Source organism: Lontra canadensis, unplaced genomic scaffold (genome assembly GCF_010015895.1).
Source record: "Lontra canadensis isolate GAN:19392208 unplaced genomic scaffold, GSC_riverotter_1.0 scaffold2, whole genome shotgun sequence".
NCBI lineage: Eukaryota > Metazoa > Chordata > Mammalia > Carnivora > Mustelidae > Lontra > Lontra canadensis.
Window position 1 is genome coordinate 18,786,923 of NW_022630996.1, and position 24,188 is coordinate 18,811,110.

A 24,188-nucleotide genomic window follows, 5' to 3' on the forward strand; every position below is an offset into this window, starting at 1 on the left:
TGGAACACCAATAACTTACCTGCCCAGTGGACAAATTTGAATCTTCAGAAGAAAACAAAAATTCAGTGTACAAGCATCTTGTTAGGTACAAAATATAACAAGTTACCATACACAGGCAGGAAAATTCATTATCAAGAAGGATAAAAATTGAGAAGACAACTAACACGGATATTAGAATGAACAGAGTAGAGCTATAAAAAGTTTCTGTAGTTAAGGGTGCAATAGATCATAGAAAACCCCAAAGAATAAGAACTAAGAAATATACAATATTTGAAATATTTCTCCTGATCAAGCTCATCAAGTGATCAGGTAGAAAAGTCTATAGAAATTTTACAAACTAAAGTCACAGAAAAATGAAATCAAATGCACACCCTCAATTAAAATGTTATGTTAATAGCATTAGAGTGAATCATGATTCTTTTAAAATATGAATCTTCAGAATAAAGATTGAAATAAATTTATTTTCAATGTTTCTTGGCCTAATATTAAGCGAGTAATTAGGAACCCAGAAGAAGGGACACAAAGAGGGGAGAAAAAATATTTGAAAAATAATACATAAATATTCTTTTTTTTTTTTAAAGATTTTATTTATTTATTTGACAGAGATCACAAGTAGGCAGAAAGGCAGGCAGAAAGAGGAGGAAGCAGGCTCCCCACTGAGCAGAGAGCCTGATGTGGGGTTCAATCCCAGGACCCTGGGATCATGACCTGAGCTGAAGGCAGGGGCTTTAACCCACTGAGCCACCCAGGTGCCCCTAAATAAAAATTCTTAAATATCAAATTGATCCATTGATAATAAATTCCAGGCAGAGTTGTAGGTGGGTACCCACCATTAGTTTGAGGGGAAGACTGGTTCAGGACTAGATTCTTTCTTCTATGGATCTGAGAGTCCAGATATACTCTTTATCTATGTGGGTTACTATTTGTACCTGGTTTTCCACAGACTAACAAAATATAGTGGTGGAATGTTTTATTTGAAAAAATAATATAATTCATTGAGTCAAGGAAAATACATGTGTGATGTTAAGCACCCATATTTACATTTAATCCTCAAGGAATCTTAGATGAATCACATTCTTGATAGAGTTGACCATTGAGCAATGTGGGGTACTCTACCCCCTCCGTGTAGTCGAAAAATCCATGTATACCTTTGACTCCCAAAGAACTTTATTGTTGTTGACTGGAAGCCTTGCTGATAAGTTGATAAACACCTATTTTATATATCATATATATTATATACTATATTTTTAATATTTAGTTTATTGTAATAAAATACAGGGATACATTTGCTATATCAAATTTGTATAAATGTCAACCTGTACAGTTCAACCTAGTATAGTTACAGATGAGAAAATGGAAGTATGAGGCCACACATATAATTAACAGCAGTTTGGATTATAAATACAGACCTGAGTGTAAGTCCTTATTTCCAGGTCTATAAAATACTAGAAATTGTCAACTATTACTAGCATCCTCTAATCTAGGAATCATCATCTATTAGATCTTCTAAATATTAGGTCAAATAATATCTTACTATAGAACTAAACTAATGAGAAACCACAGGGAAAATTTGTGATTCCCTTAGAATGCTGTACACCCACCTCTGGTAAATCAGTGTTCACAAAAATACTTTTAACCAGTCATTCTCCGATGGCCATTTATAGAACATACAGAATATTAGACTAAAAGACATTTATTACCAAGTTATTCTATAACAGTAATTCACTCCAAATTGAATTCCTTCTAAATCTTATAAAGACACATGTTTAGAGAGTAATGTCCGATTTTAAGCATAATTGAACTATATAAATTCAATGTGGACTGAAACTTAAAATAAATTTGTTCTTCTGGTTGTGAGTTGTAAATGCAAGTTATGAAATACAGTATTACAACAAATATCATAAAAACTTTCTACAATATAGTGGGTTTATTAAGTCAATCCTAAAATTCCATTATTTTGAGAGCTACTTTTGCCTGTAATGCTTAGATTTATTGTTTGGCTCAGTGGTTAAATTTCAGTACAATGGAGGGGAAACTTTTAAAGCCAAATTGTAGAAAGCAGATTCTGACATTTACAGAATAATTTGTGTAGTTGAGAGTGATGGGGGGAGATACAAAAAGATCTCTCCATCTCTGGGCATTCACTTGTCATGGACATTATAGTAGGGTCCTAGCCCGTCTTCACAAAGTGGACAATGCAAACAATGCATTTAAGATTGGTACATCATATGGTCTCTCCCCAGATTTGAGTGATACCAGATTTCTTAACACAAGAATAGATCAATTCTACTCAAACATAAAACTTGTTCTATAGGAATCTAGGGGTAGAATTTATGGTAAGATATTAATCTAAAAATGAACTAGAGATGCTTGAAAATTATAGAGATTACAAAATGAAGCAACTTCAGTTTGCTTAGTAGCAGGTGGTGGTCCCCAAAGATATCCACGCTTTAATCCCTGAAATCCATGAATATGTTAGCTGATGTGACAAAAGGCAGAAGGAAGGTGGCATGTGGAATTAGGTTTGCTGATCAGTTAATCTTGAGATGAGATTATTCCAGATTATTTTATTGGGACCAACCTAAACACCATTTCCTTAGAGGTGGATGAAGGAGGCAGAAGAGTCAAATATTTGAAGATGGTAGAAAGGACCCCAAATCAAAGAATTCAGGCAGACTCGAGAAGTTGAGAAAGGCAGGCAACAGGTTCTCTGTAGAGACTTCAAAGGTTCACAGTCCTTTGACATCTTGATTTTTAGTCTAGCAAGACTTATTTTGGATTTCTGACCTCCCAAACTTTAAGATAACAAATTTGAGTTTGTGGCAATTGGCTAAAGCAACAATTAAAAGCTAACACATTAGCCAACTTTTGCCAACTTTAAACAAAACTCAAACTTTAAAGAACTAAAGTTTTTCCAAATCAATTAAATTGAAGTAATAGTATTTTACAGAACACTTTGTGGCACTGGATTATCTGAGATTGCAAGCAATAATAAGTTTAAATAGTAAGCAAGTATGATATTTTCTGAAGAAAATATTACCACAAACATTTCAGGTATCTGGAAAGAGGTAAGGATAATCCCAAGGATTTCCATTTCATTCCCCACAGAACTATTAATCACTAAACAGGCAAAAACATGGAGTCAGTGGGTGCTTTTACATTTTGTACATACTAGGTAAGAAATATATTGCGATTAACTGAGCTGAAGATCTTCATCTGTAACATTTTTAAATGTTTCTGCGACATCTAAATTGTGCTCATCAACTAATGTACCATCTGATGACTTGTCAAAACCCTATGAAAACATTGCTAAACTCAGTTTTTATTTTAGAACAGTTTTATTCAGAAAATGTCAATTTTATTCCTATTTTTAGCCAAATGAAAAATTTCTTTAATCATTGAAACATCTATATATGTATCCATAAAATGCCCTTAAAATATTTAACATTTGTAAATTTAATTAAAATAGCATTTTGTCAGTCTTAAAAGCAATAAATATTTAAACATAAAATGTAGTCAGGATGGTGCTATTCCAGAGGAATACACATGTGCCCATGACCCTACATCTTTCCCTATTGACACTTCTGTTGCATTTTCAAAATGTAATGTTTTAGAAGATTAACTTATTAAAGGTCTTAGGGATTGATTCAGGAAGGAAAGAGGCATTACCACACACAGCACCTAGCCATTCCCTTAATTTTCATTTTTTACATTGCTGCTTTCCAACCATCTCTTCTTTCTTAGTTCTAGCTTCATAGCTTTCTCTCCACTTTTGAAATCCAATTCCATATGCACATCCTCTTACTCAAGATATCGGAGTTCTCATTCTCCTTAGAAAACCGTTTATTTGTAAATAAGTTATATACTTTCACTTTAATTTTTTTTTTTTGGGTGGGGGTTCCTGTCACAGCAGGATATTTTGAAATTGGTCCACTTTAAAGGCTATTTCATTGGGAAGATAAATATCCTTTCCTTTCTACAGAGCATCCAGAAATGCAAATCAAGGAGATGAACATAAAATGAAATACGTAAGAACACTGGGCTCCAACCTAGTCGGCATAAACTGCTGGTATTGGGAAAAGTGGTGTGTAATTAGGCTACGGTCTTTTGTTGGTATTGTTGAGAAATAAATTTCAAGGACATGAACACTTGCATTCACACTTTGACATTTCACAAGTAGTTGGTTGGGGGATATGGTACAAATATCAATCCACATAGAGGGGGTGTTTTTAAGATTTTGAGAAAGCTAGAGAGAACGAGAACACAAGTAGGGAGAGGGGCAGAGGGACAAGCAGAATCCCCACTATGTGGGGAGCCCCACGTGAGGCTCGATCTCATGACCCTGAGCCAAAGTCAGACATTTAACAGAGCCACCCAGGTGCCCTGAGAAGACCCATATTCTTATACATTTATATACATGTATGTCTACACACACATAGCATAGAGAACACATGCTGTGCATATATACAGAGACTAAATTGGATATTATTACCAACTCTTACTAAAGGCCCAATGGCCTTTTAAGTCAATTAACATTGAGCCTCAGATTTATTAGTTTTATTTTTACTTTTTATTGAAGCATAGTTGATACAACATTACATTAGTTCTAGTTGTACAACATAGTGATTCAGGAATTCCATACATTATGCTCCCCACAAATGTAGTTACTATATGAAATTTACTGGTTGTAAAATGGAATGATTAATCTAGTTGCTCCGACAAGGTTATTTCCAGCCGTAAGGTTCTGTTACACTTAGAGTACATGGCCTAATCCCTGTTTTTGAGAAACTTTTATTGGAACAGCAAATGATGAAACTATTATAAAGTAGCATGTGATTAAGTGTGATACCCCAAAGAGCAAATTGGATCTGGTCTAGAAGATACTTAGAAAAGTAGGCCTTAAGTGATGAACTTGAAGAGAGAAAGCTGCTCTTGGAAAAATAGAGGAACAGAGTCTGGCATAAGCCTGACATTTTGAAAGGATTGTTAGGACTGGCTTGGCTAAAGCAGTTTTTGCTGGGAAGCAGGAGAGAAAAGAATTTTAGTTTGTATGGTAGGTCCTGACTTCAGCAAGACTGAAAGATTGGAAGAGAAATCTTTCTTTCTTTCTTTCTTTCTTTCTTTCTTTCTTTCTTTCTTTCTTTCTTTCTTCCTTCCTTCCTTCCTTCCTTCCTTCCTTCCTTCCTTTCTTTCTTTCTTTCTTTCTTTCTTTTTTTAAAGATGTTATTTATTTGAGAGTGTGAGCAAGAGCATGAGCAGGGAGAATGTCAGAGAGAGAAGCAGACTCTCCATGGAGCTGGGAGCCCGATGCAGGACTTGATCCTGGGACTATGGGATCATGACCTGAGCTGATGGGAGTTGCCCAACCAACTGATCCACCCAGGCACCCAGGAGAGAAATCTTGACTGACCTTTCTAGGCAAAAGGAAGCTACTGAAAGTTGTGTAGTAAGGAATGTTATGATAACACAATAGATGCAGTCTGGTGGTAACACACAGGATTGAAATTTATGAGAAGAAAGAGGAAAGAAATGGAGTTGGTCAGGACAGCTAAATTTCTATGGAGGATCTGCTAAATATAAAACATCGTACATATGCTATAAGCAATACCAGCCTCTGGTACAGTCTTTCAGGAGGAAGAATCAGCATATGGTATAGACACACTAAATTCGAAATAATGAATTACAATTAAAATGAAGGCAGGGATAAGGAAAATGTTAACTATTTTTTAATTGACTTCTAAATATGACTTGGTACCTTACTGAATATGAAGGAAGCACATTCAAATATAACATGAATACATGAACTTGAGGTTGGTGAAGTAGTGGTGGCAGTAAGGATGAAAAGGAACTCAAGAGGGAAAGATTTTAAGAGAGAAGAGAATACATTTTTATAAAGTCTGTGAAAGGAAAGCAAAGGACCTCTTAAATTGCTGATTCAAGAGTCCAGTGTTAAGTATTTAATTAATATCTCTGTATATTTTGTACACTAAAAGATTATTTTACTTCTAAACTTAGTTAATACTCTTTGATAGGTTCTTGACAACTTTTGCACACACACAACTGGTTAATGTCAACAGCCAAATCACGAAAAGGACAATTTTTTTAAAAAAAATTACTAAGTACTTGCTAAGCTGCTGCCCACCCAGGTTCAGTACTAGAGCCAAAAATTCTCATCGGCATTAATATAAGTTCCGAGAAAAATGTAGGTAGAAGAAATCAAGGATGAGAAAGTTCAGAAGAAATCTAATACCTGTCTTCACTTCTCAATAACTGGGTCCACTTCAAGAATATTCTTTCTTGACCTTTAAAGCCTCAAATACTCCACTTTGCATTTTATCACCTCCAGTGGAAAGGAACTAGCAACATTTTACATGGAGATATGAAATTACCAATGTGTTTTATAACCAGAAATTTCCACCTATGTTCTAGTGTCTTGCCTGCATGAAACGGTGACACTCAGGGCATTTGGTGAAATTAAGAAACAGTAAGTCTTATTTAGAACCTCATTCCCCATTGCGCAGGTCTTTCAGTTGCTATAGACAGATAGCATCTTTAACAATCCTGGTATTCTTAAGAATCTCTATATCCTATCGCCTGTTATTTGTATGGAATATGACAGCCCCCTAGGTAAGAATCTAGAACTTACTACCCTCAAGGAGGAGGGATGTTATCCTATGCAGATAAACTTAATGGATTTAGGGTGCCATGAAAAAAGTCAAAGTGAAACAAGAGGCTATGGAATTCCTGAGAGAACATTGATCCACATTATGGTGGGGGGTGGGGGTCTTGTAGGGTAGGTTATTCTCTGAAGCAGCACCCATGGGCTGGCCCATCCCTTTCCACATCACGAAATAATGAAAGTACTTCCCCCTGGCTAGAAAGAGAAGCCAAGACAGGAGATCTGGTGGTAAATGGAGAGGTAATCCTGACTGTGACAGCAGCGAGAGCAGAGTTCAGTGCTTCTGCATTTGCTTCGGGGGACCATCCACCGAAGAGTATGGACTGTAGGAGGGATCAGCATTAGTTTTGACAGTAGCCTCTGGATGGTGACCTGCAGGATATCATCAAGGTTTAAGAAGAAATTAATGGGACAATGAGGGACAACAGATGAGAGGAACCACAGAACTAGCAGAGTACATGGTTCATGGGAACATAGCCCTTTTTGTATTTACAGAAAGTCCTAATGAGAACAGGTTCTGTCCCTGGCAAATGGGAGACTATTGATTGTCTTAAAGAATAAAATTGTTTAAATGACTTTACCCCTGTGTAGGGGTTGAGCTAATGTTTCACATTCTTGCTCCTCCTGCTTGAACACTTAAATCTGTATTGCATGCTTTATTCCTTCCATCCATATCCAGAAACCTAACTACCATCTGTATAGCCATGACTAAAAACATTCACACACTCAGAAAACCTATCTTTACTTCTTCTTTTTCCTTTTCTAAGATTTTTTTGTTTATTTGACAGGCAGAAATCACAAGTAGGCAGAGAGACAGGCAGAGAGAGATGTGGAAGCAGGCTCCCTGCTGAGCAGAGAACCTGATGGTGGTGCTTGATCCTAGGACCCTGACATCATAACCTGAGCCCTGAGATCATAACCTGAGCAGAAGGCAGAGGCTTTAACTCACTGAGCCACCCAGGCGCCCCCTATCTTTACTTCTTATTGAAACTAGAATAATAGCACTTTGCAATTCAGTCTGAGGTTATAGTAGTGTGACTATAACATAATTAAGTTGGGTTTATTAAGTCCTATAAGGACATTAATCTTATTCCTTTAGAGTCCTGGCATATAATTTGTAGACTTTTTCTGGATTAGCCTGATACAATGTCCTTCTGTTTAATATCAACCATAATCTTGTCTTTACCTTTCTATGTCATGAAGTACTTCCTATTCAGACTTAAGCTGGGCTATCAGGGCTGTAAGTTACAAATGCATGTGTTGATTTGCATGGCTTTCATTTTGAAAAAGGATGCTTAGTTTAAGTCAATGGAACACTAATAGTTGCAATAAAAATTTGCATTAATTGAATGCTGTGATGGTGTAAAATGGTATGTTTAAGCTAGTTAAGGGATCCTCATTTGCTATTATTTGTGTTAATTGCTTGTTCCTGCAAAACTAAATTTCTTCTGCAATTGTAGCCATGTGATGGATGTGGCTCTCATTATGTAAGGCTGAGTTTTCAGGTTATAGGACTGACATTGGGAGGAGGTAACAAATAAATGATGATTTCCATCGTTTTCTTTTCTATGTTTGAACTGCTTCCTTTCCTAAAAGTAAGAGTTCCTACAAGCAAGATTTATTCTCCTTTCTCCAACAGAGGAGGCGATAAAAGCATATCTAAAAATAAAACAAACTTACCTCGAGGTGAAACAAACTTTCTATAAACATACACACACATACGGGCTTTTTCAGGCAATGTAATCTGTTCTAGTTACGGTCATTTTAGTTTCAAGAAGGACTCTGCAGCTAAGTCCACAAAAAAGAAGGGTAAATATATTTTCTTATAAAGATAGCAGACAATTGTCTCCAAAGGTAGGAGACACAGACTTACAGGGACTGAAACTAAGTAGTAGAAAATCCAAGGTTCACTTGTCACTTCCTAAGAACTACATGTTCTCTCTAGTCTCAGCATGTAGGCTCCTTGCACTTTTGTCTTTTTTCCTAATTCATTTTTCTATTCTTTAATAGTCTCAGCTTGTGAGTAGCTGCAGCTTGCTAGGGCACCAACCTCATTCCTGATTCTGTTTCACAAATTTTGTTTTTCCCCCAGACTCGACCTCATAAATTATCTGCTTCAAAACCCCTAGCTAAACAACAATGGCTTCTGGTTTTCTAATTCAAATTCCCAAGAAAGCAATCTAATTGACTCATCTGAATTTTTAAAGCCAGTTACAGAAGATTTTTCTTGGGCCAGGTATGCACACCTGAGGAAGGGTGCTGGAGTGATATGGAGTCTTAGGATCTGATAACCTCTTAGCAGGTGTTAAGGGTAGAGTTCTTTTCTGAAAAAGGTATAGGCAGAACTGCTGTCTAAACATCTAACCTCAAACAAAACTGTTGGCTTCTGTGTTAGACTATTTTCCTAGTCCCTGATGCGGGCAAAGTGTTGTGGTAGAAAAAGCAACTGATTTTGTGACCTATAGACCTCATGTTTCCAGGGCTAAAATTATTTATGATTTGAACTAACAACACCCCCCTCAGTGATGTAAAATATGTGGAAATCTTAACATGATTTGGGGTATGCTTTCAGTACTCAATGCAAAGTAATTCTCTTGCTTTTCCTTCTATTTAATGAAGCCTAGATCTCTAAATTAGGGTAAATAACTTTGGCAACTCCCAATATTTTACCTCTTAGAAAAAAGTAGTAAGAATCTAAAAAATACATGATTACTTTTTCCTAGATTTTGGCTTACATTTAAAATGTAGCTCTGCTATGTTTATGGCTTCTTAATATTGTCTGTAGCCTTAAAATCTTCCATTTTCATACCAGTGTGCATAAGTATTTTCATGAACTAATCCTATATAATATCACAACATCTCTAAGGAAAAGCTGTATTATCATGTTAGAAATGAGCAAACTAAAGCTTCTTAATTTTTTTTTTTTAACAAGACCTGTTTATTTTAGAGAGATTATATTCAGGACAGGAAGCAGTGGGAGAGAAGTTGAGGGAGAAAGAAAATCAAGGAGATGCTGCCCTGAGCATGGAGCCCTATGTGGGGTTCTGTCTCATGACCTGGAGATCATGACCTGAGCCAAAACCAAGAGTCCAATGCTTAACTGACTAAGCCACACAAACACCCCTAAAGCTCATTTTTAATATATGACCTAAAGTATTCCTTCATTTCTTTCTTCATTTAGTCATTCATCTAATGATCATTTATGGAGAACATACAATGCCATGCACTGTTCTAAAAATGGAGAGCATTTGCATTATTAGTTTGTTTTAGTAGAAGGAGAAGGAAGAAAGAGAAGGGGGGGCAAAGGAAAGGTGAAAAGGGGCGATGAAAGAAAACATGGTGATGCATACTGTACAGGGCATTGAAACAACGTGGTATCATTCAGAGTAGCTGGTGCATTACTGTAGGTGGAGTGGCCATCGAAGTCACTTAGAGGTGACTTTCTAGCTGATCCCTGAGTTGTATGCCAATATATGGGGTGGCAGCAATTTAAGAAGAAATCCAATAGAGCAAAAGCTCAAAGAGCTAGCTTAGAGTATTTGGAAAACAGCAAGCCAGTGGGTCTGGAATTTAGGCTGAGGAAAGTATGGGATGGGTTTGGAAAAATAGACTATCAGGAATTTGGAAGGCAAACTATGAATTTTGGACTTCCGATGAGATTGAAACTGTGATAGTTAAGCATGGAAATACCAAGATCTAGACTATGTTTTGAATTTTTGACCTGAGTAATCTGTGGTAAGTTGATTTTAGTGAATCAGAAATGGAAGCAAGAAGTCTACCTAAGACTCTTCTGTCATGGCAAGGAGAGGTGGGAGTGGTAGGCTTATAGCTAGAGAGATGATATGTTCAGAATTAATTTAAAGTAAGATTGAGAAGACTTGGTGTGGGAGTAGGGAAAACAAGAAATCAAGAATTTATGCTAGATTACAACTCTAAATATTGCCTGTCTGTTCTGCCATTTATTGACATGAGGAAGACGGTCTTGCATAGGATTTCCATGCAGAAATGTCTTCCCCCTTGATTCTTCAGAAGTTTGTTTTTCTACATCCAACTTTTTAAAAATAAGTTGAGAAATTGGGAGCCTGAAAGTATTGTAATTCTCTTGAAAGAATTAAAGCCTGACAGTCTACCAAGACATTCCTGATTTGAAAGAAACTACTGATGTCAAGTTTAAAGCAAGAACAGGAAATGCTGATTTTCAGAGTCAAAGGTTAAAGCTGATACTTCTAAAAACCAGCACAGAAACAGATAATCAGTCACAACTTAATGAGCCAAGCTTGATCATAGCTGCTTCTGACTAATGTGTTTGTTCACAGGAGCCCTGTCTTCTGCTGATGGACAGTCATTCCTGCTAATAGATATTAAGTTTATGTGCATAGTATACTTTATATAAATATTGTAACAGTGTTTCAAGAGGTAATACATTTTAGAAATAAAACTTCTAACCTTGTTAGGAGATCCAACTATGGTTCAAAAAGTAGCCAATAATGTTTGCTAGTGTTGTCTAGTGTTTGAACATTTGTTATAAGGCTAAAGTTTTTGTAAATGATACTACAGTATTTTTAAAGAAGTAAGCATTTTATTATTATAAGGTGTAAAGAATATGAAGAATGCTGGAAGTGGTCTATGAATAAACTAGGATTTAAATAATTCTCATTTCTTGTTCCTAAACCCCAAAGATTCATATGTATGGGGCATGTAGAAGTACATGTATTTCAAGGAACCCCCACCATTTTTCTTGACCCAGTAGTACTGAACAGTACTCAAGTGTTGATTTTTCTGTCCACTCTGTCCTTACTTCCTGTAGCTATTTTTCTGTTTGCCAACTGACAAGAGTTATTTCTATCCTCACTAACACGAGTTGCTGTAACTTCTTTCAGAGATGAAGATAAAGGACCTCATTCTCTTGCAGGGATAAATTTGCTTATAGCACCTCTAGAAATTTCTCAGTTATTAAGAAAGAGCTTTATTTTAGAAGTCCCTTGAGCTGCAGGACTGCCCTGCTCTGTACTATATAAGCCACTCCTCTCTTGTCTCTGTCCCAGATTGGCTGTCACAGATATTCAGAGCTTGCTGTAAGAAAAAAATGTGTTCATTTTCTCACTCGCTAAGGTTCCATGGGTTCTCATGCCAGTAGGACCTCCATGGGGAACCTCTTCTGTGTTTAGACATGTCCTGAAATGCTAGGTCTCACAGCTGTTTGTATCCTTACTGTGGAACTCTCATCTATGTTGGAAAAATGAGAAATCTTCTATAATAAGGTCACAGGTGTTAAAAATAAAAGCATCTGCAAGTCCTTTTTCATTGAAATTATTATTAAATCTCTTGAGGAAAATTAAACCTAGCAATTGTTACATAAATCTAACCATTTTTGAACCAGAAGATTGCCAATGTCAAAATTAGCACTCCTTTTTAACCCATAATATATTAAAATAGCCACAAACACAAGCCTTCCATCTTTAATCTGTTAAAGTCCAAAAAGTACATTCATGTGTATTATCTCTTTTCATTCTTGGAATGTAAAAAAGCCCCAGGAGGTCATGCTATTTTAAGTCCCAGTCCTCAGGTGTTGGAACTGAAGCTCAGAGGTGAAACAACTTGTTCAAGTTCGTACAACAGATGCCTAGCAGTGAAGGGGCAGACTCTTGTTAATTCAATGCAATCTATCATTTAATGACTTGACTATAAGTACCAGCATTTAATGGCACCATGATGGGTACCGGAAATACAGAGATAAATAAGATGAACCTCTAATCTCATAATGTTAGCTATTTTTCATATTTTCATGTTGCTTTTCTATGCTGAGAAGTAATGGTCAAACCATATGATTTGAGGAAAACATCCGTTGGGTCTGCTGCCATCACTCTTTGGTTTCTGGACCGGTCAGTACCTGATGCTCAGGGGCTTCCTGGATCCTGAGGTCTAGCCTAGTGCATGTGAGGGCTGCATCACACTTAGCCAGATCCTGACAATGACCATTACCGTGGCCCTCATTTTGTCAGAAAAAATGTGCTATGTCATTCATTCCTTCATGTCTTCCTATCTTTGGTAGCTGTTTCATACTGATGGACTGACTGATTTGTTTATTTTTCCTATTAATCTTTTTTTTGATGTGTATGTGCATGTAGGCTGTGTTTGAAATTATACCAAAAGCCAGATTCAAAGTTATTAGAGCTTTTATGAAGCCTGCAGCCTGATGTTATTCATTACTGCCATAGATGTTGGTTATTTTACTGTGCACCCTCTTTGAATATAAAATCAGCTGACACCTTTTTTCAAATCATTCCCTGATTTATATTCTAGGGCAGAGATGTTTTCTGTGATACTCAGAGTGGAATTCTAGATATCTATGTATGACAGACGCTTGTGGGATTTGGACCAAACAACATTTAGCAATTGAATTATTCTATTAGAATGATAAAATCACAGTGTGTTATATTGTTTTTATTTTTGTCCATTAGGAAAAGCTTTGAGAAGTAAAACGTAACTTATTGAGGACTGCTCAATAAATTGCTTGTATGCACCGTACATTGTCTTTCCTGGGTTTGTTGAATTAGTTGTATATATACAAATATGGTTGCCAATTAAAAGACAGTTTTCTCCCTGATCAGATTACAAAATAATTTATTTTCATTTGTCCATGCTGCCTTGCCCATGGGAAGGCACAAAGTAATTATATTGTAATTCTTTTTTAGAAATATTTTTATATGAGTGGCAATAAAAGGTGCTGTGGGTTCTTCTTAGAAGCTATCTTTAAGTGCTTGAAATGTGTGTAGACATCTAGAAGACATTAAAATATAGGTTACAGGTGAGAAAAGTGAAATTTTTCGTAGTTTCAGGGAGTTTAAGGTCTGTCCTGGGAAGGGCAATCATCTAATAGAAATGTTTTTATCATCACTGAAATAGACTTGAAGCTCCTCTTGAGCCCATTCATGAAATAATGAGCTTTTTTAATGTGATATTGACAGCTGTGCATTAAATGATTTAGATACAGAATTTACTCTGCACTCAGAATCTGTTCTTAGCATAACCTGGAGGATGCTAGCATGAATATTTCTAATGAGTGAAATTTAAAAATGCAATTACCAGTATTCCTACAACATATTCCTCAAACTTTATAGACTTCTGTCTTGCTTCTTTCATTTCCAGTGTTCATATGAATCTTCCTCAAAAAATACATTTAAAAACAAGAAAGAGAAATAAAGCAAAATGCATATCCCTGTTGACTCATCTCCTGTTTGGATTCTGGATGATCAAATACAGATGTTGAGGCTAAAAAAAAGTTGGACTTGAAAGACTTTGGCTATTGTCTCATCTCTTCAGCCAATTTGCTCTGTGACTTGGTCAGAATACTTCATATATTTGAGTCCCCTTTTCATCATGAATACGTGTGTGAAACTCCTTTCTACGGCTAACAGTCTATCTTCCTGGAACTCAAATCTCAGTCTTCTTGTGCATCTGTGTCTACAGAACCCCAGTAGGAGTAGATGAGGAAATAGATGATCAGACAACTTAACAAAGGGACTACATACAATATATGATTAGCAAAGGAAACCAAGAAAGGATGATGGTATCTTGAAGCTAATTCCAACTTGAAGACATTGCCACCATTTGGCTTGAATTGATAAAGAAGAATAATTACCAGAAACTGTGAAGAATAAAAGTTTAAGGAAAGGATGGCTCAAGAGGAGCTGTGGACTTCAGTAGAAGGGTACAGATATGGCCAAAGGAAGCCTTAGAAGTGATGGCCTCAGGTAGTTACATCCTCAACCACTCTCTTTTCTGAAGTCATCTGTTAGGGCTTCCCAATGGCTAAACCTAGCAGGGAGTTAGAAGGCAAGTGATTCCACTAGATGCAGCCCATAGACATCAGTTTTCTGGGACCCATGCCAGGGTGGAGAAGGATAAAAGATCTGAAATTATTATTATTTATTCTATAAAGAATATCCATTTCAGGGTTATCCTACTGAAAGATGGAAAGGAAGTTGGATACAGGGATGACTAAACAATACGGCAAATCCTCCTCTTCTGGATTTTAGCTGCCAAGTCCACTATGACTGTAACCTCTGGAATCTTACCAGGAGCCTCAGATGTGGCTGAGAGAAGTTGTTCTTAGAGAATGGAGAGGGTGGTAAAAAGGAGAGGGATTGGAAGTAATTTATTAGATCTTTCCAAAATCATTCCTTTTATATATACATAATTCATCACTTCCCACTTTGTAACAACAAATACTTTGAAGATTGCTATCATAATGGAAATATTTTATTTTCCCTGTGTTCTCTCCTTATAATGAAGTGGATGTAAAAACGATCAGAACAGGATAATTTTGTAATGAAGAAAAAATTCCATGGGGCATACTTTCCCATCTGTAATTATTTTATAAATGTCTATTTTGCATGAAAAACAACACAGTTGTAAGGCATGCAAAGCTGTGTTAATGACCAGCTATATTTCCATAAAAGCAGATGCCAAGAAAGCAGAGTAAGGAAGTAAAACCAAATTGAGCTTATGATGAACACCGAAACTGGACTGTCTACTTTTGAAACAAATGAGCATATTGTATAAAATAAATGAATAAATATGCACATAGTTAACCATAGCTTACACCAGAGAGCTCATTCTTCAGAAATTTCTTTATTTCTATGTGTTTAAATTTGCTGGCTTAAGTAGAAAATGCTGTTATTTTAAATATAGATGCCTCAGAAGATCTTTCATGATGGGGTTTTCAATCTACTCAAAATTGAGAGTACAGTGTAATGTTTGTTGAGTTGGAAGAGATGCCTTAATTGTTAATTTTGGGAGAAGCAATATGTGGTTTCAAATCAAGTGGGTGAGCAAAATGAAGATTGGAAGAAATTGATTACCTCTTACATTTCTTTATTTCCCGGACAACAACATTCATTGCTTTGCTGCTATACTTACTCTAGCTAAAAGTCATCTGATCTCTAAAACAACCTTTATGTTGTGAAAGGAGGAGGAACTGAGTGAGATTGGTTAACCCTCTGCTGAACTAGAGTGACTAGTTACAAGTAGCATTCAAATTGATGCAGGAATTCTGTTCAGGTATAGGGGATTTCATAAAGAATACCTAGGCCTCACTCTGTAATTTACCAGGGTTCCTGCAGGAGCCCCAACTGCGGTCACCTTCAATCTCATTTGAGGAAATAGTGATGCTTTGCTATTAATAACTTCCTAGAGTTGTTATCGTTTCTACCTTCACAGAATCTCTTCCCAATCATTAATTTTATGCTCGAAAAATAAATAGGGCAAAATGTATTTCATTCATTTGAAAGAAACAGTGAGCCACATACTTATTTCCATGTGGTAAGATTGCTTTACCCCATGATTTTAACTTGATTCCAAATATTTTTTCACCCTTTATCACCCTTTATATGTTCTCATATTCAACCTCTTCTACTCAACCTGTGAACTTAATGCTGTACACAGTATTTTATATGTAAAGAAAATGGGCTCAAAAAAGGAAGGTCATTTTCTCAGTTACTAAGCCTGAGCAGCTCACACATGGGCCTGGATGTCTCAGGGACTTCTTCATTCAATGTTACACAAAATGCTAAGAGTAACAAAGCACCTTTCCATTGATAACCAGAAAAAAATCACAAAATATCCTAAAAGCAATATTTCCCAAAGATCATCATTATTCATTTTGTATTTTCCCCAACTTCCTGGTATTTTTTTTCCTATGGCTTTTTTGACTTCTCAAACTTTAAAATATCAAAGAAATAATAACCCAGCTATCCATCTTTAAATGAAAAAAGACCTATCACTGTACTTTGCCTTTTTTCATGTTTGGATTAGAAAAATCTGGTAAAGATTTTTAAAACATTATCCAAAAGATTTCTTCTGAATTTTTATCACATTAACCAATTATTAGCTACTACTAATATGCTAAATATACTATTCTAACCAATCGCAGAAAACTGAAACTTAGGAGATAACTTGTTTATGAAATCTAATTATTATACATTTATTATAACTTGGTCTCTAGTCATATAATATCCCTTAAACATATTTCTATATTTAAAAGGAATTGTGCTAACTACCAAAAGGTAAATCTTTTTTTCTTAACCCATAACTCATTGCAGAACTCTTGTATGCCATTAAAACACTATATTATATTGACTCCTTAGAATTTGTTAACCTTTCCTGCATTGAAAGAGTAAGAATTACTGGCAATGGCATATTTCAAGTAAAAAATATTCTTTGCAAACCATTAATCTAGACATAATGTGCAAACTACATATTGGAACTAAATCATACATGTAGTAATTTATATTTGGTTTATGTGATTTCCAATGTGTAACTTGTTCAATTAACTCTTAAAATTCATTATCCCATAAAGATATTTAATAAAGAAACTTTTAATTTAACTTTCTATTTCAAAGATCAGACCTAATTGTACCATCGCTTCTCGGCCTTTTGGCTAAGATCAAGTGCAGACCTAATTGTGCCAAATTGTTTTTTCTTCCTGATCACAGTACTGGAGCATCTTTCTCTGTGTCCATTACTTGGATGTATCCATGGGCTTTGAATGAAAGTGATATACTCTCTTCCAGGACTAGCCCATAAAAACCATCTCTAAAATTATCTTGCCCCATTTGTTGGTTGAGCAATAGACTTCATAAACTTCCTGGTCCTAATGGAGGGTGATGATGTAAGACTGGGGTGCTTGGGTCTCCATTGTGTATGAGGGCATCTGTCATCACATGAATTATATTGTTGGTGAGTAGGAAATAAACATTTTGCATTCACTGTTGTGACTTTGGAGTTATGCTTTAGAAGTTTCGTTGCTTCTTCCTAATATCTTCTCAAAGTTCCAAATCACTGGGTTGTATCAAATAGGTTTATGTATTTTCATATTCTGTTCCCTAATTGTGCTGCATAAAAATATACTTCTAATTTAAAAGTCCTTGTTGAATCCTTATAACAGCATTCCATGTGGTTTTATGTGACATCTTAATGTTTGGAAACAAAAAAGGAAGGAATTTACACAGTCATCTAGACACAGGCTATCTTCTTATATCTTCATCTGCTTATTCAAATGACAGGCTACTAACTACTAACTCCAGTCCTTGCCACACTAAATGCAATTTCTTTAAAATGCTTCCTTGATCAAACAATTGAATTTCTAGATCACCTCTAAGATTTTACCTGACAAAAAAAGGATGTGTGTCTTTCTCTTTAGTCTCTTGTTTTATAACCTGCATTCTCTAATCTTAGAGTATCCCATCCTGATATACTCAACTATTGCACATACTGGTCCTATTTCTAAGTGACACTGTGATATTTAAGTATCTTGAGACTTCCAGTTTAAAAAAAAATACATTTTTTCTATGTTGAACCCCTATTTTGATTTGTCTTCTATCTGGCCTTTCTAACTGATAGATTTGAATGCATTAATGACATTTTCCTCTTAATGCAATAATCTGGTTTTCAACTGGAAATTTCTTATGGATTTGAACAATCTTTCCTCTTTAAAAACAGCTGACACTAAGCTCTGAGTTTTGTAGTTACTGACAGAAGCCCAAGAATCTTAGACCTCTTCAAAATACATTGCCCTCCTTAAAACTTTGGCCAGAAGACCAAACCTGGTAATGATTCATTGTGATAATTCTTATTGTCTTGGCATATAATAATTATAAAACAGAAGCATTTGATTTCCTCCTTTTCTAGTTATGCCAGCCCATATGGACTGCTGAATGCACACATTCTAGGAATAACTTCTAAGAAAGGAAAAAGGCATCTCACACAGTGGTGCAAGGAGGTTGAGAAAGGGCAATCCTGACCTGTTCTGAGTTTGGTCTCTCCTCTGGCCAGGCTGATTCTACTGTGTTGGGGTTCAGTACAGAATGAAGACCAGCTTTTGGACTGGCAGGATGTTGGATGTAGACTCCATCTACTGAGGCTTAACTGTAGGAGAAGGTACATTCTGAGCATTAGTTGTAGCAAAAGAACTCACTATTAGTCTTTCAAAGATATCATAAAGTAGACCTCAGATTTGTTATTTTATGCATTTGGAATACTTAGAGTAAAGAACTAAGTCCTCACATATTTCAGATGGTTCAAAAGAACTATCCGGTTAGTGCATTAAAAATGGAATTTGGTGAGTATGGAGTTTGGGCATCGGTGGGCCCAGCCAAAATATGAACACACTAGGAACTGGAAATAGGGTGGACATTGATGATGCCTAAATACATTAGAAGTGACATCCAAGCAATCAGGTTTTTGGATTATGACTGATGTGGGCAATATGGAGCTCAGAGGACAAGAGCCAGGAGACCTGCCTTCACATCATTTGGAAATCATTTTCATAAAGATTCCTTTTTCTCAGCATCAGATTTTTATTCACTATGTGTGGAAGAGGAAGAGATGGTATGCATTTTAGTAAGGATGTAGTGACTGGTCTAGAGAGTTAGGAAGCATTTTTGGGAAGCATGTCTTTCATATAAAACAATAGGACTCTGCTTGACAGGAATAACCCCTACGCATTTTCCTTGGCAAAGGGATAAAATATGCCCAAGGAAATATAACTTCAGATGTGGGTAGGAGTGGAGTATATGGTGTTTTAATAGTTGATTTCACTTCATACCTACATCCTAAAGGAATCCGTTTTATAAATGATACAAAAAGTTAAGAAATATTAGTTAATAGACTGATGACATAAGGAACTAGGAGTCAGGATTTTGTTCATTTATCTTAGTAGATGATATGAATCTGACAGACCATGGCATTTTTTGGTCTCATTGATTGTCTCTCAAGATTTCTCTGTTGCCTTAATTCTTAAATTCTATTGCTTTCTTCTTGTGATGACATTTAGTTTTACAAGTGGAAAGTTTTTATTTTGTTATAAATGTTACATTATTTTCTTGGCTTTGTTGTAAGCATTGTTAGGTTGTTTTATTAAATGTTAACTCTCATGATGGAAGATTTTGAAGAAATTAAACTTTGCTTCTGTTTCCTACCCTACCACTTTTCCTTTTTTCTGCTTTCTTTTCTCTTTCCTCCTTGCTCATTTTTTTTCTCTCTCTGACTTTTATATTACTACCTACCATGTACAACAAATTGCCCTTAAACTCGATATACAATGATGAATAAAGATATCCCTTAAGGCTCCTATCCTCAAGTAAGAAAGAGAAAATTGTTGCACAAATAATTATTAAATGGAGGAGTTTAAAATAAATGTATAATAGGAGACCCAGTTTAAGTCTAAGCTGGAATCAGTATGTGGTTGGGCTTATAAAATATTTACTTGAGGGACAAAGAAACTTCTGAAAAATCACTCCAAGTACAATGAAATCAGGCTTGGTAACACTGATCCGGCATATAACTCCGGTTGGAAGACAACAATGGTCCTAAATACTACCAGATATTTGTCATCACATTCCTCTATAGCAATAAGGTTTCAGGATACAGATGAGACCTAACTTTATAAAGACCTAACTTTATAAAGAAGTATGCTTCACAGAGCTGATGGGACATTGGCATGGCAAGATAGAGAAGGGATAATCCATTATTTGTGGCATGACTCATCCTCATGTTTAGTGGGAAAGGGAATAGTTGGCAAGAACTAAGAGCATTAGACACATGTGGAAAATTGATAGAATCCTCCTGCTTGCATGTCTTAAGTTATTTCCCCTGCATATCACTTTTTTTTTTTTTTTTTTTTTTTCAGAATTCTTGGAATAGGAGTGGCCAACAAGATGGGAGCCATCAGGAAACCTTAGATTTTAGGATAATAGATGGGTGCCTGGGTGGCTCAGTCGGTTAAGCGTTTGAGTCTTGATCTCAGCTCAGGTCATGATCTCAGGGTCATGAGTTCAAGCCCCATGTTGGAGCCTATTTAAAAAAAAAAATCGGGTTAATAGAAATGTGAAGTGTAGTAGCTAACCTAGGTCTTTAGGAGATTGGTTATGGGCTGACAACAAGAAAAATCCCAGCATAAAGCAAAGGTGCATACATGTGATATTAGACATCACTGAGTTAATATTTTTTTTCTGTGCAGTTCAACACATTTGATCTCATTGATCACCACTTTTATCTGCAAGACTTTTTTGAATCAAAGTACATTAAAGTGTGATCAAGAACTAGGATCAGAATATTGTCTCCAAGTTGATCAGTCTTACATTTGGAGGAGTACTCTGATCCTGAAGTTTAACTTAAATTTATACATACCTCGGTGCCTGTGTTCATGATTCAGCATAGGGTGAGGACAAAGTTCTCCAGTGGATTGAGCATTTCAGAGGGAGAATTTACATAGAGTATTGTCATTGTAGAATGTGGTTCTATGGTAAGTTTTATTAAATTGAAAGGGAAATTGTTTCTATAGATATCAGTGAGTCATTCATATATATCACCAGCTCCAGGGGCATGCATAATCCTGAGTGTGTGAGGAAACCAAGTAACCATAGCCTCAAGAAGTTGAGGATGAAACACTAGCTATAACTGTATCATAAATGGAAGACCAACCAAGTCAGAATGCTGGAATATTCAGAAGATTTGGTCAGAACATCATGCAGGTTCCTTAGAGTTCTTCACAGATGGTATCTACAGTGTCAGAATAGCTTCCAGAATAATTCCAGGATAGCTCTCTAGAAATGAGTCGATGTGTATTATCGTGGGTCACTGTCCCTGTCATCTATCAGACTCTGAATGTTGTGGGTGGATATTATATGGCATTGCATAGTGCTGCTGGAAATTCTAAGTTGTCTTCCAGCAGTAGAATATGTATGAATGGGTTCTCCTATGCATTGCCTTCTCCCTACTCCAGTAGAAACCTGGAAATTAGAGTCTCCTGGTATAACCAAATGTGTAGGAGAAAGAGGGATGCTGCCTCAGAGTCTCTAGTAAGTGCTCCCAAATAATGAAACATCTGTGTTGTTGGCTGTTGGTAAATGAGAGTGCTGGGTTTTAAGATTCAATTATTTCTCCATTACCTATGCCCCATTGCTTATACCTGGAGGTCACTCTTACGTGGAAGAGGAAGAAACTGTCACTGTGATCTCCAGTGACTGATATAAGATGCAGAGTCAATTGTAAGCTTTCACAACAAGGTTCTGAACCTGAGTTGATGTTCAAGGAGCAGACATTAGTCTTGAATATGACAAACATGCTACAAATTAGCAAGCTGAGGGGAACCCTAGAGGTTACATCTGTCATGATTCTAGTTTCAAGTTAGCAATCCAAACGAAGTATGCCGCTGAGGGACCTGGGACCAAGAAGCAGAACTCAGATCTGGGGCAATAAGAAAATAAATACCAGATACAAACAACTATTAGAGTAGATCCTTAGGAATCTTACTTCCTTCATATCATTGAAGTAAGGGTATGGTACTTCCAAGCCCTCCTTTCAAAGTGTTTAAAGGCTATTTCATGATGCATTCTAAAAGTAAATATTTTGATGCTTAAAATTTTATTTTATTTTGTTTTATTTTATCTTCAGTGTTCCAAAGTCATTGTTTATGCACCACACGCAGTGCTCCATGCAATACGTGCCCTCAATACCCACTACCAGACTCATGCAACCCCCCACTCTCCCCTCCAAAACCCTCAGTTTATTTCTCAGAGTCCACAGTCTCTCACGGTTTATCTCCCCCTCTGATTTCCCCCAACTCCCTTCTCCTCTCCTTCACCCAATGTCCTCCATGTTATTCCTTATGCTCAAGATGCTTAAAACTTTTAACTCCTTTTCATCTTAAATTTGAAAATGGAAACTTCCATGTGACAATCTGCCACATTTTAACAATCAACAAAATGTTGATAAACTACAACGCAGTTTTAAAAAACCTATCAGAGAGCTAAAGACAGTGATTCCTTTATGAATTAAACTCTAGAAAGTGCAAACCAGTCATAGATAGAGGCAAGGCTGTTAACCCGGCTAGAATTGCAAAAGGAAGAGGAATCCATTAGTTCTAGTAGAGGGGCATAGAGGGAGTAGAAACCAGTTAACATTAATAATAAACAACCTTCTAGCAGTCTCCTGTGAGTTTGTCCCAGATTGGGTATCAGAGGAGTTCCTCCAAGAGAACTAGTCTGCAAACAACTCTTACTCACGGATATTTATATAATTCAGATGGAAGTCTAACAAAAGGCATCAAGAGAGGAGAGTTGAGAAAGGTTTCCCATGAGGCATGTAGGGCTTCACCTAAGTGCAAGCTCCTTTCCCCCAGGACAAGGGGAAAGAAGAGCTGAGAGACACACATAAGACAGACTGCAGGTTCTTTTTATTCCAGGGTGTCTCCTGGTGAAGGGAGGGCAAGAGCCCAGAGAAAACCCTTCCCACACACACTCTGAAATTTCAACTACCAAATACAAAATGAAAGCACAGCAGGAAAGCAAAGATAAGCAATCCCAAGCCCTTTGGGATTTTCCCATAGTGGGGGCTTTCAGACAGTAGAAGTTGTGGGAGGGGTAACAGTTGAAAGGAATTTCCCAAGGTGCACAGCTGGAGAGCAGAGTACTCCTATGACTTAAACCTGGAGAGATTTATCACACACACAAAAACATGTTACTCAGCTGTGAAACAAAGGAACCTTTCTGGAATCTCACCAGTGCTCAGATGTCAGGCTCCCCTGAAAGGAAAATAATGATCCAGCCCACAAATAAACATAAAGTTAGTGGTAAAGTTAGTCAAATTATAGTTGCCCAGAGACCCTGTGGAGATTGATTTGGCTGTCCCTGTGCAACATGGCAAAAAAGAAGGAGTACCGCCTTCCAGAAGTAAATGTTATTACTTCAGTATCTACTGTTCCTTTAATTAAAACTTTAGGAATATAATCAAAGATGACAGAGGACATGATAAAGCATGAAAATATGATCTGTTCTCAAGAAAAAAGGCAATTAGAAGCAAATTTAGAGATGGCCAGGTGTTGAAATTATCAGTCAAAGTCATTTGAATTACTAAGATAAAAGTGGAAAAGGTAGAAAATATGGAGAAGGAAATGCGAAACTTTAGCAAGTGTATGGAAATTGTAAAATAATCAAATGGAAGGCAAGGATATCCAGTTGAAAAAAACTTACGTGTTAGAGTAAGAAATACTTGCTGTTAGAGTAAGGAAATAAAAATTTTTATCTTACTTTTCAATTATTCTTTTGAAAAAAAGATTTTATTCATTTTCAGTGAGAAAACAAGGAGAGGAAAAGGTGTGGAGGGAGAGGAACAAGAAGACTCTTTGCTGAGCTCAGAGCCCAACATGGGGCTCAGTCCCACAGCCCTGAGATCATGACCTGAGCTGAAATCAAGAGTCAGATGCTTAACTGACTGAGTCAACTAGGTGCCCCTATTTACCTTCAATTATCCTTTCATGCACTTCCCTACTTTATTAGATCTGAGTCTCTGACCTACATTATTCTTCTTCTCTCAAAGAACTTCCTTCAACATGTTTTTCAAAGACAGGTCTGTCAGTAATAATCCCTCAATTTTTGAGAAAGTCTTTATTTCTCCTTTCCTGCTAAAGGATAATTTTTGCAGAGTACAGAATTCTAGGTTGAGAGTT